Genomic DNA, 19,223 nt, shown 5'->3' with positions numbered 1-19,223 from the left:
GCAGGTTTTTTTTTTTTTTTTTTTTTTTTTTTTGTTCATTTTGTCTGGTAACTTTCTGCACAAGTGCCTGTTCCACTTGTTATATTGGAGTAGTGTGTCTAATAGTAGTGGGATAACCCATATGATATAACCAGATAACTGTTCCCACAGACCAGCCCTGTACAGAGAATGCGCCAAAGATGCCATTGACTCTGATATTCCAGTTCATCTCTGTAAGTCTGTGAGTTCTTTGGAAATAACAGTTGTTAAGTCTGGTTGAAAGTCTGGCTGAAACATATTTTTAGTCAAATACAATAGATCAGGTCCAAGGCCAGCAAAATATATCTTCATATTGGAGAATATTCAAACAACCTTTATAAAGCTTGAAACAAAACTATTTACTAATAAAATAAAACCAAATACATAGGATTCATACAGGCAATACTGCTCATTTATTCATGGAGAAAAGTGTTTTATTCTTACTACAGTATTATCTTTCCCAAGAACGGGTACTCATATTTTTTTGAAATAATTCTCACTATTCTAGTCTTAATTCTTCTTCTTTTACCACTTACATAAACTGACAATCCGGAGCTAACTCTGTTCCTTAAATACTGTTGCTTCTCAAAGAACCAGAGAATCGGGGAATAGGTTGGGTTAGAAGAGACCTCAAAGCCTGCCTGGTTCCAACCCCTGCCATGGGCAGGAACACCAGCCCCGGCTACCCAAACCCCACCCAGCCTGGCCTTGGGCACTGCCAGGGATGGGGCACCCACAGCTCCTCCTGGCCTGGGCCAGGACCTCACCACCCTCTGAGTGAAGGATTTCTTCTGAATATCTAGCCTAAATCTACCCTCTTTTAGTTTAAAACTGTTACCCGCTTGTCCTATCACCCTCTGCCCACATAAAAAGTCACTCTGACTTTTTTATAAGCCCCCTTTAAGTACTGGAATACCACAGCAAGGCCTCCACGGAGCCTTCCCTTCTGCAGGCTGAACAACCCCAATTCCCTCAGCCTCACTTCAGACGAGAGGTGTTGCACCATTTGCAGACTTGCTCAGGGTACACTCAGTTCTGCCATCCATGTCACCAACAAAAATGTGTACTGGGTTTACATGGCAAGGTTTTGGTATTTGGGAGCTGCAAAGGTGGCTTCTGTGAGAAGAATCCAGAAGCTGTCCTACGTTAGGTAAGGGCCAGTTTCAGCCAGCTTCAGAGGGCCCTGACACTGCCCAGAGCCGAGCCAATAAGTGATGTTTTTTTTGCGCCTCTGTGAGAGCATATTTAAGAAAGGGGAAAAAAAACTGCTGCGCAACAGTGGTTGGAGGAGTGATAAACACTGACTCATCCCCAAGTTGAGAAACAGCCTTGCAGTCACCAATGTCAGTGAAGAAGGAGGGGGAGAGGTGCTTGTCCCCCTGCAGCCCATGGTGTACCCCAGAGGAGCGGGGTTCCACGCTGCAGCCCGTGGAGGAGACCACTGTGGAGCAGGCGGACCTGCACTGATGGAGGCTGCAGCCTGTGGAGGACCCCTGCCGGAGCAGATTCTGGGCTGGAGCTGTAGGCAGTGGAGAGGAGCCCATGCAGGAGCAGGTACATACATGTTTATACATACAATGAACCCTTAGAAAATTTTGGTATTGATGATATCAGTTTAACTGTTTGCACCTTCTGTAAGGTGCTGAAATTCCAGACCACAATACTATTTATTTTACCCAGAATTCTGCTTAATTTCTGTTCAAAACAAATTAATGTTCTCAGGATTGGTGCTCAGTTACTAAATTTAGTACTTAAGTTATGATTAAATTCTAATATTTATATAATTTTATTTAGAATTAATTACTGGTGATTACTAATTTTTTGCAATAATAATTTGCTCAAAATTTGTCTATTTGGCTTTTTTTGTATTGTATTGTACTAGCATTACATTATTCATTCTATCTAGGTTGCCACGTTACCTTTATTATTTCTCCTGCTTTACCAGGAGTTACTTTGGTACAGCCTGCTGCCATATATTTTTGGCTTCTGCTTAATCCTCCTGGTTTGACTAGTGAGAAATGACAATTATAATTGGCCATATATACAAAATAGGTTTCTCCCCACTTTCTAACATTAGGGTTTGCTTAAATACACTGTACTGCTGACTCTGGAAAGTACAAAGCCAGGAGACAGTGTAAGGAGATGGTAGATGAGAACAAAAGATGCAGACATGCTTCAGAGGCCATGCAAATAACAGCAAACTGTAGAATATGCATGAGGGGAGCAAATAGATAGATTCTGTTTTTTAAAACCAGTTTTAGATCAGTATAACATGGGTTTGCAGAAACCCTATTTCTGTATCAAGTTTTCCTGGTGCTGTGCTTGAACTTTCATGTTGAGTTCTGGGCAACCTTTCTTTACAAAGTCTGGAGAGATTCATGGAAAGAAACAGAAAGCATGTTGGAGATAGCTTGTTGGAGACAACCTCTGCAAAGTAATTATAACTGTGTGACAGTGATTGATACTTAAGCGCATCTGTTGAAAATGGTGCAAACTCTACAGATGGAAAGATGGTAATTTGACAGCATTAGGAGGAAAGCTAGTAAAAGACTAATGGCAGAAAAAGCTAATTGTTTACTTCATCATTTCACAAAGTTATTCAAGGAGGTGTGCAATTTTACATCTTGGTTTAGATAATTTGCTGAATCGCTGTAGCCAGTTTCCCTCAACATATAAGCTTGGTTGTACCAGTACAGAATTAAGTAATGATTGTGGGATGTAACTGTGGTTTCAAGACTGATTCTAATGACGGCACATGTGGTTTAACTCATTTCTGCTTCCAGCTTACCCACAGCTGGTCCCCTCTCGCTCTTCAGTTACACTAGGACCATATTCTAGTTTATTATTCTATAGTTCAGTGAATTAAGCTGGATTTAAGAGGGGGACAAAAATAGCACACATACAGTGGAGGTAATTGAGTCTTTTGGGGGAAGGTGGGATTTGAAACATTCTGTAGTTTTACTTTAAATGATGTTTGAAGAAACAAAATTAAGGTTGGATTTATTTATTTATTTATTTATTTCAAAACAATATGCCAATGAGGGATTTTTTGTTTGTTTGTTTAACCAAAGCTTTTGTCCACAATGATTACATTACTGTCACAATAAGAATGTTTTGAAAATTATTTAATACAATGTTATGATGGAGAAAATACTAAAGATGTTACTGAACCATTGTTATTTTTATTTGTCTGATAATGTCCCTGATTTAGATTGGAATTTTGATATAAAAATGAGAAGGGTTAACAGTTTCAGATAATAATTCTAGTAGAAAACTAAAATAAGAGTTATGCTCATATTCCCAAAGGATATAAATGAATAGCTCAGTCTATGCCAAGTAATCCTTTATTAGTAAAGGTGAGACCATCTAATTTTATTAGGTTTGTTATTCCACCCACTGTAACAGTATCTTATGCAAGAAAAATATCTTTTCCCTCATAAAGTTTTCTAAGGTAAATAATATAAGCAAAAAAACCCTGTAAATATGCCAAAAGAGTCATTCTACTAGCAGAATTAACAGTGGCATAGGTTGCCGCATTCTACAAAATGGGATTAGTTCCAGTAGTCTTAGAGTGATAATATACTGTAAATTTAGTTTTAAATATTTTTTAAGAATTCATTTGGAACTAGTAATTATAGAAAATTTTACATTAACACATGTAGATCTGCAAATTTTTGTTTGTAGGAAAACAGAAGTTGAATCAGTAATGCAATATTAACTAAAAAAAAAAAAAAAAAAAAGCTTTTGAATTATTTGCGGTGTTAAGACTGATGTGTTCACCCAATGATGCAGTTCCAGGAGTAAAAGAAATCCAAAGATCTTCGGAAATATTTGAACTGTCACCATTCAGGAACTGTCTTTCCTTCAGAACTGGCTCCAATGATCTAATGTATTTAATTTAAGACTATGTTATTAATTATGCTTGGAAATTTGATTGATTACAGAAAGCAATCCCAGTAGGTTCAAGTATTTTCAGAATAATTGAAGGACAACGCATATGAAGAAAAGACTTGTGGAAGTCTCTATGCAGGTACTTTTATCCTTTCTGGTGAGAAGAATCTGTCACTTTTATGCCTTTTATAGCACAGATTCAAAACCAGACAGCTTTGAACTGTATCTACAATGAATCTTACATTATGACTTCAATGAAAGACAATCTAGTGTGAGATTCTTTTGGTCACGTTTCAAAGATTTATTCAAACTATACGAGGTTTCCCAAGAATGAAGAACACAAAAAAATATATTTTTTCAGTACCTGGTCAGTACCAGGCTTTTAAGCATGTCATTGTACGCCTCTGACTGGACACGAGCTCATAAATGAAATCTTAAAATAGTCTTTACTATAGGCATATTCATATGTAATTCGTTAAAGGACGACTTCAGAGTTGTAATTAAATGATAAATATATTTAGTGAATTTCATGTACCTGCTCAAACCTGACAGGAGACTCATGATTGAAGTTTCTCTTTCGTATCAGTAGTGGATCCCCAAAATATTACTGTGTAAATATGTTGGAAAATACATTTAAAAGTTTTATGATGGATCTTTTGTTCATAAGCTTCATAGACAAATGTATTTATTGTTCTGTCAATTAATTATGAGATGTTTGCAGTTTCCCAAAAAGCTCTACGAGACATTAAGGAGGCTAATGGTCTTTGTCACATCTCATGAAACATATCATCAGCATGCTGTATCTAAACTAGCATTTCTTATAACAGCACTACTAGGCGAAAACAAAGTTCAAGGATTTTTCAAATAACATTTTTTTCTGTTCATGTTTAAAAGAAATTTAAAGCAACGCTTATTGTCAGGAAGAAAAAAGTATTCTTAGAATGTAAGCTGCCAGAATCTCTGAAGTGCACACTGTAAACATTTCACTTCTACAGTGACAGCTAAGTGAAGATGCCTTGCTCATTATCTGTAAAGAATATGTGGCACAGATGAGCTCTGAATATAAATTCATAAAGAAATTGAGAAAATTTAATACATTTTCAGGCAGAAATGTGATGCTCTTCATGCTGGAAACTTAAGAGAAAATTAATTAGTGGAAATCTAGCAAATATCTTGTGTTGGTAATACTGTAGAAACAGTTTTCTTCACTAAAGGAAATAAGGGACACTAGAATATTTGAGGTAAAATGGAAATTTCCAGCTGAATGTGAGAAAACACTTTGATACAGTGAGGGTGACGGAGCACTGGCACAGGTTGCCCAGAGAGGTTGTGAAGTCTCCTTCCCTGGAGATACTGAAAATGCACCTGGATGCGTTCCTGGTGCTCTGCTTGGCAGGGGGTTGGACTGAGTGATCTCCAGAGGGCCCTCCCAAATCTCTGCCATCCCGGGATTCTGTGAATCTGAGATTCTGAAAATGGGAGGCAGAAATACGCCATCAGTAATAGCTGTTCATTGTAGGTCTTTTAAATATATGTCAGAAATTACAGAAAAAGAAAGACATTTAGTTTACTGAGATGTGCTATTAAAAACATTAACTATGTCTTAAACTTTACTAAAGCTCCTGAAAAATTGTATGTTTTATTTGTTTTTCGAAGAGAAAATAATGCATTCCATTAATCTTTGCAAGCTTTGTCACAGCTAAATACCTGTGTACAATTAAAAAAGCTACAGTCATTTCAACAACATGTTTAATTTTCTTTATAAAGGTGAGGGATTTATTACACTGCATCAGGAAGCCTATTTGCTTATTGGTAGTCATGTTCAGTCAGCCATGATTTATCAGAGTATCAGAGAATGAGCTGGGTTGGAAGGGACCTCAAAGCCCACCTGGTTCCAACCCCTGCCATAGGTAGAGACACTTTCCCCAACCCAGGCTGCCCAAAGCTCATTAGTAACAGCTAACGTAGAAATTGCCTATGGTGCTAAGACTCCTACTAATCACTAGCATCATTTTATAAACTTCAGTTAGTATGGTGACCTCTGCCTGGTTCACTTGGATATGAAAGGTTTTGTTTCATTTTTATGAAACATCAAACTCGGCCATCATTTAAAAAAGTAACCTCCCTTACAATCTAATAAATGTTACATGAAAAAAAACGAGCCAACAGGATGTGTTGGCATATACAACATATCTTTCCCAGGGCCAAAACATACCATGCTTATCACATCACTGCACAATTGTGTACATTTCTGCAGTCCTGGATTGAGTCTGGCTGCAATCTGGTTCATTCTTTGTTGCTTCTGAGATGCTTCCATTTTCCCCTTATTTATTTATTTCAGTAAGTGGCAATTTACCACTACAATGCCCTTTCTAGTGAAAGAGAATTTACGTTTGTCTTATATTGGTGTGATTCCTCTCTACAGAATGTTTTATTTTTCTATTTTTTATTTTTATTTTTGTTATTTCTGGGTTATTCTCTTGAACTGATGGAGCCCTGCATTGTCCCCTTCATCTAAACAGATTTAAGGACCTGATTGAAGGCTCACCTACAAGTAGGAAAGCTTTCATCTGCTTTGAAAGAATCATGCCTGGATTGAGATGAGCATACAGGTCAAGCAGAGGTGGCTTAAACAACCAAAAGAAAAGTATTCATTTGTCTGCTAGAGCTTTGTTTATGTAAGAACATGCTTTGTGAAAAACAGGAATGGAAACTGAAATGCAAGAAGGTCATCTTTGGTACTGATATTTCTTTAGCAACCAAGCATTTTTAAAATTTTATTTTGGTTAAAATGAAAACATGATTGTCTGAAGATGCTATGCCATGATCCTTAGTTTTCTCCAGGTAAAACAGAACTGGAGGCAGTTGAACACTGCTTTTCCAATCTACAAGCAAAAAAGATTATTTCTTAAACTTACATTGGAATGTAGTCATCCTCATATGAGCTACATCATGCTTCACATCAGAAAATGAAAGGAAATGGTTCTTTCATGCAGTTCAGTTTCTGGCATAAGGAAGTTCCAATTAGTATCTCCTCAAATAAAAATTACTTATGTGGCAAAGAGCTTGTTAAGTGTTAAACACTGAGCCCAACTCCCCCCCAAACAAAACAAAACAAAAACAAAAACATTTGAAGTATCAAAATGACAATAATTAGTGTAAACAGTCTATTGGCTGATTTAGGTACTTTCATGCCCCCTATATTAATTGCAAGATTGATTTAGAAAGCTAGGAATTTCAACCTGATGCTATCCATTTCCCAGCTGAAGTGACTTCCTTTTTGTCTGGAGTCAGCCATTTAAAATTATGACTTAAAATTTTGAATTTTCTGATACAGTGAACCTATCTTCTCTGTAGCTCTTTAAGTACTGAGACAATTTAAATAATTTATTTTCTATCAGTATCCCTCAAACACAGTAAAGTTACTTGAAAGTGCTTTAAATATTTAAAACCAACAGTGACTGAAAATCTTAAACATCATTGTGAAGTAAAAGGCCTGCGCATTGCTTTATCCTGGTGAATTACTTCATTGATTTCATCATACTAATGTATCCCCATGTAATGCATCATCAAAAGCATTGTTGTTAATGAGATTATTAAGAAGAAAGTGTTTATTTCAGTTTAGCATTCATCTCTTTCCTTTAGGCCATGCAAATTTTTACCACAGAAGTCCATGTCAGTCATAAAAACCAGCTCTCCTCTAGAGAGAACCAGAGACCGGCAATGCTAAGTATACTGTTCCCTACGTAGATGAAAAGCTGTCCTCTTTCACAGACCAGCTTGAGGAGAGCAAGTAGTCCTTTGTAGCATATCACTGAGATTGCCAAGACCAGGCTCCAGTGAACTAGATAGGAAATGTTGCCTTGCTAAGAATATCCTGACATCTCTTTATTTAAATTAAACTGAAAAGCTTAGATGAAGGACCTTAATAGGCTTGGATCTCCCAGAATCACAGAATGGCTGAGGCTGGAAGGGACCTCTGGGTTGGAATGCCTGGTCCAACCCCAGCTCCTACAGGGCCACCCAGAACAGGCTGCCCAGGACCACGTCTGGTTGGCTTTTTAAGATCTCCAAGGAAGGAGACTGCAGAATCTCTCCATTACAGTTCTCCATCTCTCATGGTATGACATAAGGGGCAGAGAGGATAAAAGAAATTTGGTTAAATAAAGACCTAAACAACAGGTACTTATAGGTCAAAATATCTTATATTTAAACTTTATATATCCACCCATTCCAGTTCTCCTCCCTCACAAAAAAACAAGCTATCGCATTGTGTACTGACCATATACAGTCTTGGAAGTGTTAGAATCTTACTCCTATACAGTTTGCCACAATAATCTCATACAAGTTTTGCAAAGCTGTGGATAACTATGACTAGCTCTGAATCCTCCCAGCAAAAGATGGAAAAATATTTGACTATTTCTATCTCAATATAACAGAGCATACTAAGGCTGTGGTATACTAAAGTTGTGAGCATCAGGAATAAATAGCTTATAAATGACATTGAAAATGGTCTATACTGCTGAGAGGAACAAAGATTTTTTTTTGGTTGTTGTTGTTCTGCGAGGTTTGGGTTGATTAAAAAAAATCGTAGTGGTTTTGATGAGGATGATACATTTAGAAATTCAATAGCTCTTTTCTTCAAATGTTTCCATTTTAGAATGAATTTATTATACTGGGCTTTTCTGTTTGGTTGGTTTTGCCGTGCCTCATACAATGACAACCACAAGTAGCTGTAGTTTAGCACTGCACTGGAATGTGGCACTAATATGTTAACATCTGTTCGCTACAGCAGAGGTGCAATGACCTTGGTGTATCATCATTAATTTATCGAAAACAAACCATCCAGAACTACTGCTAGTAGAAACAATTTGAAGAACATCAGCATCTAGTCAAACTTATTTAGTCTTTGACATTGATAGAAAGGTTGGTGCTTTTCTCACTGAAATTCATCAACACTACAAAGGCAGGGCCCTTGCTTTACCTAAATACTGCAAAAATGTTCAGCACACTGGGGATACTTTTACTAACACCTGTGAAAGGTGTAAATGAGTGTAAAGACTTCAGAAAACCTTGGCTAACTTTACAGGCTTCTTCTTTAATCTGAATATATATAAGCATTGACAAAGAACTTTGTCTTCATTTATGTGCATTACAGACTCTAAGCACAACTATATAAATTATGTAAGAGGCAATATGTTCCCTCGGAATACAGACATCTATGTACATACTAGGCCAGTCCTTCAACTAACAGAAATTAGCAATAAATACATCTTTACACAACTTCTGTATTCTAAATGGAGGCTATTCTTGTTTGTTGCAGGATTCCAGAGAGACAGCGGTACAAATCTCAAGGAAACAAAAGGTAATTTTCATTGAAATTATCAGGCACTAGCATTTTGCTAATCATCTTTACCTGCTACCTGATTTCCAGAGCAACCCAGGAGACAGAGAAGGTGAGGGCACAGGGAGACTATTGAAAATTGTTAAGCTCCTGAAAGTTTCCAGAGATGTGGATTTCCTTGAAGTTCTGAGCCACAGTTCATTGTTAATAGAGTTATTGGGTTAAGTTCATCATAATGTTTGACCTCCTGTTTAGAAGCCTGATGATGTGTGAAAGCCTTGCTGTCAAAGAGGAGTGATAGTGGTGCAATCTTAGGGGCTAATGATTCTGCTGACCTAATGTCCTCATACAGCTGCTTCCTATTACTGTTGCTTAACTGGGACATTGCAGGCTCAAGGGACTAACTTTATATAATGGACTAGCTGTGCAATTATTGCAGCTACTGCAGGATGTTGGAGTTAAATCTGTCTCCTTTTTGCTTTATTTTTTTTTTTTTTATGTTATTCTGACATAATGTGGACATTGCAAAAAATGTGAATTTATTGCTTGTAAGTGAAGTGACTAGTGATAATTATGCTTCTGGGCTGTAATAAGGCAGAGATAGTAAGAGAATTGTTTTGTTTTCATACTTTTTATCCTCTCACCTGAGTACTCTCTAACCTTACAAAATTGTTGGTGTAAAAAAAAAAAAAGCCAGAGATCTTTGTGCCTATATTTACACTGAAGTTAATTTTCTTCTTGCTAAGTTAAGAAGCCAAGCAGGGAGCGTCAGTGTAATTTTTGTGAGAATCCACAAGCACTAGTGGCTTAACTGTTTATTTAAAGATGCTTTGCTTACCCTGATTTCCAGATATGGCTTATTGCAGTCATGCTCTCGGTGGTTCATAAAATTTTACTAGCTAAGAATTAGGAAATCCTGGTTTGGGTTAAACTATGGAAATTGAAAAAACTATCATAGGTTGTAATACATGAGCATGTCTGGATATTTTGCAGAAGGTATAACTTAGGCTTAGGTTTACTTTTACAGCTAACAACATCCTAATATTTTTACTCTTAACAAAAACTTTGTAATTTTTATGACCAACTAACTTTGCACTGCTGTTTTCCCTCATTATCTCATTATTAGAGTAATAGCATTTATTCCCAATATTACAGGAGAACAATTTGGCAAATTCTGCCCAGTATAGCTTAAGCCAGTTTAAATTTCAAAGAAAAAATAAAATCATTTTTGTCTGTTTTGTAACAGGCACAAAACATCCTTCATGAAGTGCATACAATATTTTAATAAAAACAAATGTTTGGGGACCAGTTTTCCATTGATTTGCATACTTTGAAGGGTTTACTCAGATTATTTTGCATAAAATAATAATAATAAAAAAGCTACTGGAGTGATTGGAGGGTTTCATTGCCAGTCACTGCTGAGACGTGGGTGTGTACAAATAGAATTGGTGCCAGCTCCTGGGTTTAGGCCGAGGGTGTAGGCTATGAGCTGTGGTGCCAGCTCCTGGAGCGAGTGGGGGTCCTTGTGTCATTAGCTGGGGGTGACCATAGCGCTCTGGATCTAGGAAGGATCCTGCAGACTTTGTGCTCAGTGTGCTACTGGGGGGACTGGTGTAAGGGAAGGCTGGTGCCAGTTGCTGGAGTTGGGCCAGTGTGTAGGCCTGCAGCCTGTGGTGCTAGCTCCTGGAGAGAGTGGGGTCTTTTGCTCCTGGTCACTGGGGCAGGAGTGGTGTTTGCTCCCTAACCAGCTGCTGTGGTGTGACTGGGGTCTTATGTGTGTGTACATGTGACCCAAAAGTATTAAATATCAGCTGGAGGCAGTGTGAGTGGATTTAGTGCCAGGTCCTTGAATCAGGCTAGGGCTGTGGTGTCCCAGCCTGGCACAAGTGGGGACCTGGCATCACCTCCTGGAGCGAGTGGGATCCTCAGCCCCCAGCCCCAGGGCAGGAGCAGTGTGTGAGTCTGGGGCTGGCGTGAGTGAGGTGGGCACAGGCTCCATGCAAGTGGCTGGGGCATGGCTGCAGGGCACAGCCTGTGTGCCTGGTACTGGCTGCTGGGCACCGAGTGTCTGCATCTTCCCCGGCCTGGTGTGCATGGGGTGTGCATGTGTGTATTCACTAGTAAACTTTAACCTGGATCAGCTGGCAAGTACCAGGAGCCTTGGATCCAGGCCTAGGTATCAGGCAGGTTGTGGGTCCGTGATGGTGTGCCCAGGGGACCTGCGAATGTGCTGTGCACAAGGTGAGTGTGACTGCTGTGTGTCTGCAACCGACTTCAGGCTGGATGAGCTGGCGAGTAGCTGACTCTTGACGTGGGTAAGGGGCCCAGGGTCCGGGCAGGGGTGCTGGATGGACAGAGGAACTGTGCAGTACCCGAGGGTGCTGTGTGAACCTAGAGAGTGCTCTGCGTGTGCCTGCACTGGTGAGCTGCTGTTGCTACCAGGCAGAGATGCGTAATAAGCCCCATGTGTAAGTGCTGGTGAAGTGTACTTTGTGTCTCTAGGATTTGCGCTTATCTTTGCTACCGGTTGAACCTGCAAAGGGGAAAACAGCAGCGGTGTACCCCAGCCTGGACAAGACCTGGGGCACCGGGCTGGGCAGCCAGGCAGGAATGGCCCTGGGCGGGAGCGGCTGGAGGAGGCAGTCCTTTGCTCTTTACCTCACTTCACAGTGACCAAAAGCGACTTCATATATGAGATGAATTACACATGATAACTACTCCACATTTTGCTTCTTGATTATATATAGTAAATTTGGTTGGAATATCATAAACTGTTAGCCAATATTAACTGAGCATTGTACATACTACTATAAAGTAGCTATGGGCAGATGTATTTTTCATCAGCTGCCGAAGTTATTGCCTGTATACTTACTGAGTTTCTATACACTTGTAGTAATCTAATGCTGTTGTCCATAGCAGCAAGTAAACTGAGCAAAAGGTAATTAAAGATACATATCTAGGAAATAGGAGTCTTGATTCTACCTGTTCTCCATTCCACCCATATATGTATTTAATATATTGGATTCTTTTAATGGGCAATGTGCAACAGAATATTATAGAATATTATGACCATCCCTGGAAGTCTTCAAAAGACGTTTAGATGTAGAGCTTAGGGATATGGTTTAGTGGGGACTGTTAGTGTTAGGTTAGAGGTTGGACTCGATGATCTTGAGGTCTCTTCCAACCTAGAAATTCTGTGTGTGTGTGTGTGTGTGGTGCAAGATCCAGAGAGTCAGCGCTGCAGTATATTCTAGCAGGTTCTCAAATGGGCTTTCATGATCAATTGCTGAAGAAGAGTGTTTTATCCACACAACTTCTATGGGGATGAGGTCTTTGTTACTTTCAGCTCAGAGGAGTTCCCCACCCAGTTTGGTGTATATCCATAAAACAGCTTATTTGAGCAGAGCAAGTATTTGGGTTTAAGGAAAGAACATGGAGTCTTTTTTTTTTTTTTTTTTTTTTTTTTTTTTAAATTAAAAAAAGCCAAAGACATGAGAAGGATGAGACAGCTACTTCCAGCAGCTTTACAATGGCATAAAATGTCTGTGGGACTGTGGTCTGAATGACAATATACCCATGAACTGGCTGACTTCAATGCTGAGCAGTTCACTTAAGCTGCATCCACAGCTCTGGGTGAAAACTGAACAGACAAATGATCCTTAATTGCTCTGAGCAGCCTCATCGGCCTGTGGCCCAGGAGTCCCACCTGAGTTCAGGCCCTGGCTGGTGATGTTCTGTGGAGTATCTGTCTCCAGCTTTGTGTTTAACTATTTTTTTTTTTTTCCTAAAAAATCTTTTTTGTCTGATTATTAAGATTTAATATTGCCAGCTGCTTTATGTACTTACATGTGTGTGCACACATTTCAATAGCTGGCTTAATTTACAGATGACATTTTAAAATTAATCTTCAGCTTTTGAATATATACTTTTTTATTTTCAATGGCCAGGTAAGACTACACCAAAATTTCTCTTTATAGTCTGTCAATAGACTGTCAATATAAAGGCCTCTTGAAGCCTTCACAGACAGTTTAAAATAAATAAATAAAAACCTTCTTAGCATTAATCAGCACAATATTAAGAAAACAAACACCAGTGGTGTGTTAATGTTGTTGGATCAAGTCTCAAGTTCCTTAAAGGAATTAGATTTATAACCGGAGGTTTAGAATTTCTTGGTAGTCTAAAGAATGTAGGTGCATTACTTAATTTTAGTTTGCTTTCCAGTATTGCTTTTAAAAAAACATGAAGGTTATGATTAAAAACTAATGAATCCTGACTGACTTAGCAGGAAGGTGATAACTCTTGCATGCATATTTTTGCATACTTATGATGAAGGAGATATTTAGATGTGTTAAGAGAACAATTTAGATGTATAGCTCTGTTTATCATGATTACTTCAATAAATTTGGTTAGCTACATTACATTTTCATGTTTCATAGGCACAGTGCTTTAGGAATTAATACAATACAACCTTGCTTATTTTTTTTTTAATTTTGTCAATACTAAATTAAAGTGTCAGACCTTATATTATGATATTTTTAAAGGGATAGATTTGCTGTTGGCTCCTTTTTTTTTTTTTTTTTTTTTTTTTTTTTTTTCAACCTGTTCTACAGCTGCTGTTTATCAGTGATGTTGCAGGTAACTGTTCACATAATGGAATGCTGAAATAGCAAGGAACACTCTGCATAAGGCTAGTTTCTTCAGCCACCTGGTACAAAATAGCTCCAAAACCTCAAATTACATTCAGTGGCATGGTGTGTGAATCATAGTTAGAATTAAGTGCTGAATCCTGAGGAGTCAGACTAAGGACTGCTCCAGGCAAATGAAAAAGGGAAAAACTTACAGGTGAATTCACAAATTAATAAAAAGCTGCACCATGGCAATTATCAAATGGAAAATTTAAAAACTTCCTAAGCTCAGTGAGGCAATACTTAAACAGTACTATTTCACATTTTTTTTAAATATATATATGTAAATAAGAAGCCATTCGTAAAACCTTGTCAAATTTCTGCCCTTGTGCAAATCTTAGTTGTTTTGCAAGTGTGTCTACTGCAGTAGAACTGCTTCAACAGTGGAGGTATTGGTTAACAGTGAGAAATAGCAACAGTCTCTTCCAGAATTGCTTATTGGTCACGTATTATATGCGACTCTAAGAACTGAAACCCTCTCTTAAAAGAAATGGAACTTCACTCGCTGTGTCTTACTTCTGTCTTTCATTGCAGAATTTGAATGAGACATGACTTGCCCTTTTAGCCACATGTTCCATCCTCACTGCTGCACAGAATTTCAATAGTTCTGTATACGATCACAAGTGATACTCATGTTTGTCTTCAGCAGTCTACCAGAAGTGTGAGAGGTGGCTCACATACATCAAAAGCTGTGTTATAATAAAATTACTCTATAGAATATCTGTCTGTTGTAAGAAAAAATTCTCAGGTCACTTCAATAACATCAGTGATGGGAGAAAATGGAACAAAACGCCCCTCTTGTTGTCCAACAGGATGGCCGACCTCGTCAGGATGGCTTTAAACCAGGAATGATGAGGGAGGGAGAGACTATCCAGCAGCTCTGTGAGGCAGCAACAGACAGTGTTGCTGAGCAAAAATCAAGGGCTGGTGTGATTGAGAGATCAAAAAAATCAACAAAATGGGGCTTAAGCAGAGTCACTGCCGGCACTTGATTGTAAGCAAGGAAGTGCCTAAAAGACACCATTGTGGAGAAATCCCTCAAATCCTTTCAAGGAACCCACTATGCTGGGGTGCCTCTCTGAAGTGCCCGTACACTAATGCACATGGTATGGATAATATTTGTGGTGAGTTAGAGGTGTGTGTGGTGTTACAAGGCTATGATCTTGTTGCAATCATGGAGATGCAGCAGCTTCACTCACCCAGCTAAAATGTTACAAAGGAGGGATACAGGTTCTTCAGGAGGGACAAACAGGCCCGTTGAGGAGGTGAAGTTGCCCTTTCTGTGAGACAGCAGCTGGAATGCATGGGTCTCTGCCTGGGGTGGATGATGGGCCAACTGAGGTCTTATGGGTGAGGTTTGAAGAGCAAATTGCTATGGGTGACACTGTAGGGGATGTTTGCTGTAGGCCACCTGACCAGGAAGAACAACTGGATGAGGCCTTCTATAGGCTGCTAAAAGCAGCTGTTGTGGTTTAACCCTGGTAGGCAGCTAAGCACCACGCCGCTGCTTGTTTACTCCCCCACTCCTCCGCAGCTGGGTGGGAAAGAATCAGAAGAGCAAAAGTTAAAAAATTCATGGGTTGAGATAAAGACAATTGAATAAGAAAGAAAAACAAACAAACAAACAAACAAAAACAACAACAAAAAAACAACCCACAACCAAAGGAAAAAGAAAAAAACACGAGTGATGCAATTGCTCACAACCAGTGAACTGATGCCCTGCTAGCCCCAGGCAATGGCAGCCCCCCCAGCCAACTCCCCCATTTTATTTCTGAGCATGTTGTCATAGAGTATGAAATATCTGTTTGGTCAGTTTGTGGAGTCACCCATCATGGAGGTATTCAAAAGAGGTCTGGTCGTGGGCATTGCTGTGGGCAGCTGTCTGCAGGTGGCCCTGCTTGAGTGGGGCATTGGACAAGATGACTTCCAACAAGGTGCCTTCCAGCCTCAGCCCTTCTGAGAATCTGTGATTCCTTTGTGATAATGTATCGACTTGAGATAAATAACGCATAACAACAACCTAAATGCTCTTTTTGAATGGCAAATAATAGTCTTTTAACTAATTCTGGAGAAACAGAACTATGTATGCATGCTTGTTCAGGCAGCCTAAGATAAAGACCTTTATAAATGCTAAAAATCAACCAACTAAATAAAAGTAGTTTAAAAGACTTTTTATTGTAGTTGCAGTGTTATCACTGTATATACATTTTCATCAGTATTCACATGGTTCCTTATGTAGATTGGGAAGTTCTGAAATGCATACAACTTTCATGAGTAGCAAAAAAGCCATTTTTAATGATGTTTTTGTCACTCCATGCATAGCTTCTAGCTCATGCACACAGACACACAAAAACAACCCTGCAGCTTCCTTGGGAAAATGACATATGACCATGTTTTGTGTGTCACAGAGGGATTATTGTGAGAAAGACAGGAGTTCCTCACCCAAGTTGTGATTTCTCTTGCTGAAATTGCTGCATTATTAAGTAGTACAAAAATGTCAGGGACGCAGCAAGAGAAAGTAAAAGAATGTTACACTTCATACAAATCATGGGTAAGAACAATAAGCTATGGCAGGTAGAATGATCTTCAAAGAAAGCCACCAGCCTTATAAAGCAAGATCAAGTAGCTGTGACGGGCACATTGTTTACACTCCACTTCTCTCTCCTCTTCTCTCCAAGGCTTGGCTCCCTCACCAGCTTGTCTGTAACAATGAGCCTGACATGTTAGACAGCTAAGGCAGGGGAGGGAGGGGGCTTAATATCATAATGCAAGTCCATAGCTGCCAAAAAATAAAAAAATAATAATAAAAAAGAGATGTTCCAGCTACTTAATAAAGATCTTTGATATTATTCAGATGTTTAGGTTAAAAAGCACTTATGTTATAAGTACTTCCAATGTCATAAACTAGCACGAGACTTCGGCACTGTACCTCCTGTTTAGGCTAAAAGTCAGGTAACCACTGGTATTCCAGATACAATTGTAAGTGCTTCCTTTGGGATTGCCCAGGATGGGGATGAATAAAGTGCTTTTGTGTTTCAGGTGCCTTGGCTACAGATCTCAGTCTGTGTTCTGCTTAAGGAGCAGGGTATCTGGCAAGTACTTTCCCAGAGGATTTAATTGAGAAATCACACTGTGACGTAGACAGTTTTTGGGAAAGCGTACAACAAAGAGTAAGTTCCAAACTACTATTCTTTACTAGCCATATACATTATTGTATTCTCGTGTCTTCATTTGCTTACTTTTTAAGTATGGCAGAACTTACAGCTGCTGGTCTAGAAATTATTAATTTTCAGGAACTGAGGGAGGGGAGCAAGGCTGGGGGGAAGAAGAAATCAGTCATACAGAACAGTAATGCTCTGCATAAAGATACATAAAGTCTGTTAAATCTTTTAGATAATTGTCTTCACAGACTAACAACAGTCAGTTTATTAATTTAATGTGAATTATTTGACCTATAACACAAAATGAATGCGTTTTACTATTTATTAATTAAACATTAGCTTGAGGAATGCCATTATTTTAAATAGAAACATTCGATCTCTGTCTCCATTTATATGGTGATGAGTGTACTCTTATATAAATAGTAGTTCCTCTGGTATGATAATTACTTTACAGAAATTTCAGAAATACCACAGGATATGTTTATACCACTATGTCTAGCCTCTCAACTCTATAGCTAGGCCTGGTGACTATATCACTAATGTAACTGGTTTAACTGCGTGGTAGCCTTCTCTGCTATACCAGTGAAAGCATGGTGTTGCGTTGTTCAAAATAATGCTTTTTATAGCAGTTTCACTATATTGGCACAGCTATATTGAGTGATTTTTCATTTCATCTAATAATTTTTCATTAGTACACTTGGCATAACAGTGATTTAATGACATTTGTTACAAAAATAAAAATAAAGCTTTAAGGAATTGCTAGTATAGAAGAGCCTCGTATGTTATCCAGGAAGAGATGGATGCTCTCACAGGTAGGAAAAAGAGAAGTGAATTAATGTTAGTAATACCAAGTAAAAAGTCATATTTCTCGGAATTAACAAGAATTCAATCATGGAGCAGGGATTTATGAGTTCATAACCTGGTGAAGAAAGATCTGGACATAATAATATGTCTAGTAATCCAGTTGACCACTGCATGACTACAGAGGAACAGGAAGATAACTGTAAAAAAGGCAAATACAGTCTTTGGACATATAAAGTGAATTATCAAAATGCAAGAGTGTTTAATTACATTGCAAGGCAATAGAGAATCCTTGGTTGAAATAGTCACGTTGTTCAGTTATAGTCACAGTACTAAACATAGCTGATAGATAGGCCCCTCTAAAAGATGGTTTAGAGTAGGATCTATGATAGAATCAGGAAACTCCACTCCATTTTTTTTTTTTTTTAATTTAGGTTTGGTGTATATCCTCTACAATGTATGTTTCTAGTCATTTGCTGCCAAGAAAGATGTAATTAAAAAAGTAGTGAGGTTCTACTGAAGTAGAAAGACTTTCTTGTGAGGGGACACTAACAGTGTGACAGTTAAGCCTAACGGAATGACAGCAAAGAATGGATGTGATGACTTTCAGTAAGGTTAGTCTTGGAAAGGAAAAATAGCTGCTAATGCTAAAAAAAATCATGAAGAGCAATGAAATGAAATAATTTCTTCAATGAAAGGAAAAAAAAGGTCCAGGAATGGGGCATCCACAACTTCTCTGGGCAGCCTGTTCCAGTGTCCCACCACCCTAATATAGTAGAATTTCTTCTTTACATCTAGTCTAAATTTACCCTCTTTCAGTTTAAAAGCATTCCTCCTTTTCTGTCCATGTGAAAAGTCTCTCTCCATCTTTCTTCTCGGCATCTTTCTTAGTATTCTTAAAAATATCTTTCATATACTTTATATGGTATTAATGTGTCTTATACTGTTCTTAGAGGTAATGTGGAATAACTCTAATAATTATGATTATTATGAGTTTATCTTGGATAGCTGTTTGCTAAAGCAAAAATGGCAGTCTATTGTGACCACTGATGTTTGTTACACTGCATTTGTCTCTTTTGAACATCATTGCTGAATAAGTCACTTTTAGTGACTGGTATTTTTATTCAGTGCACAGTTACCAACTCATTTAAATTAATGTCAATTAGAAGCTCAGAATGTTTCTATATGAATCTGGTCTAGGAGACACAGCAGGGAACTTGTGATGAATTCCAAATCTAACAGTTAAGTATAACAAAATGTCTAGGTTACTCCAACAGCCGTAGTCAAATAAATTTTTAATATGACACTTCGGTAAATTAAATT

General features: G+C 38.4%; 1 long non-coding RNA gene across 1 annotated transcript in view; it reads left to right on the top strand.

Moving 5' to 3' along the window:
- The window catches only part of LOC118174311, a 72,101-nt gene extending 55,007 nt beyond the window's left edge, over positions 1 to 17,094 (top strand). Inside the window, exon 3 of the long non-coding RNA XR_004754613.1 lies at positions 16,978 to 17,094. This is a non-coding gene — a long non-coding RNA (uncharacterized LOC118174311). The remainder of the gene's footprint in view (positions 1 to 16,977) is intronic.
- The last annotated feature ends 2,129 nt before the right edge of the window (positions 17,095 to 19,223 follow it).

Source organism: Oxyura jamaicensis, chromosome 14 (genome assembly GCF_011077185.1).
Source record: "Oxyura jamaicensis isolate SHBP4307 breed ruddy duck chromosome 14, BPBGC_Ojam_1.0, whole genome shotgun sequence".
In the NCBI taxonomy this organism is placed as follows: domain Eukaryota; kingdom Metazoa; phylum Chordata; class Aves; order Anseriformes; family Anatidae; genus Oxyura; species Oxyura jamaicensis.
This window is presented reverse-complemented; position numbering and strand designations above follow the sequence as displayed.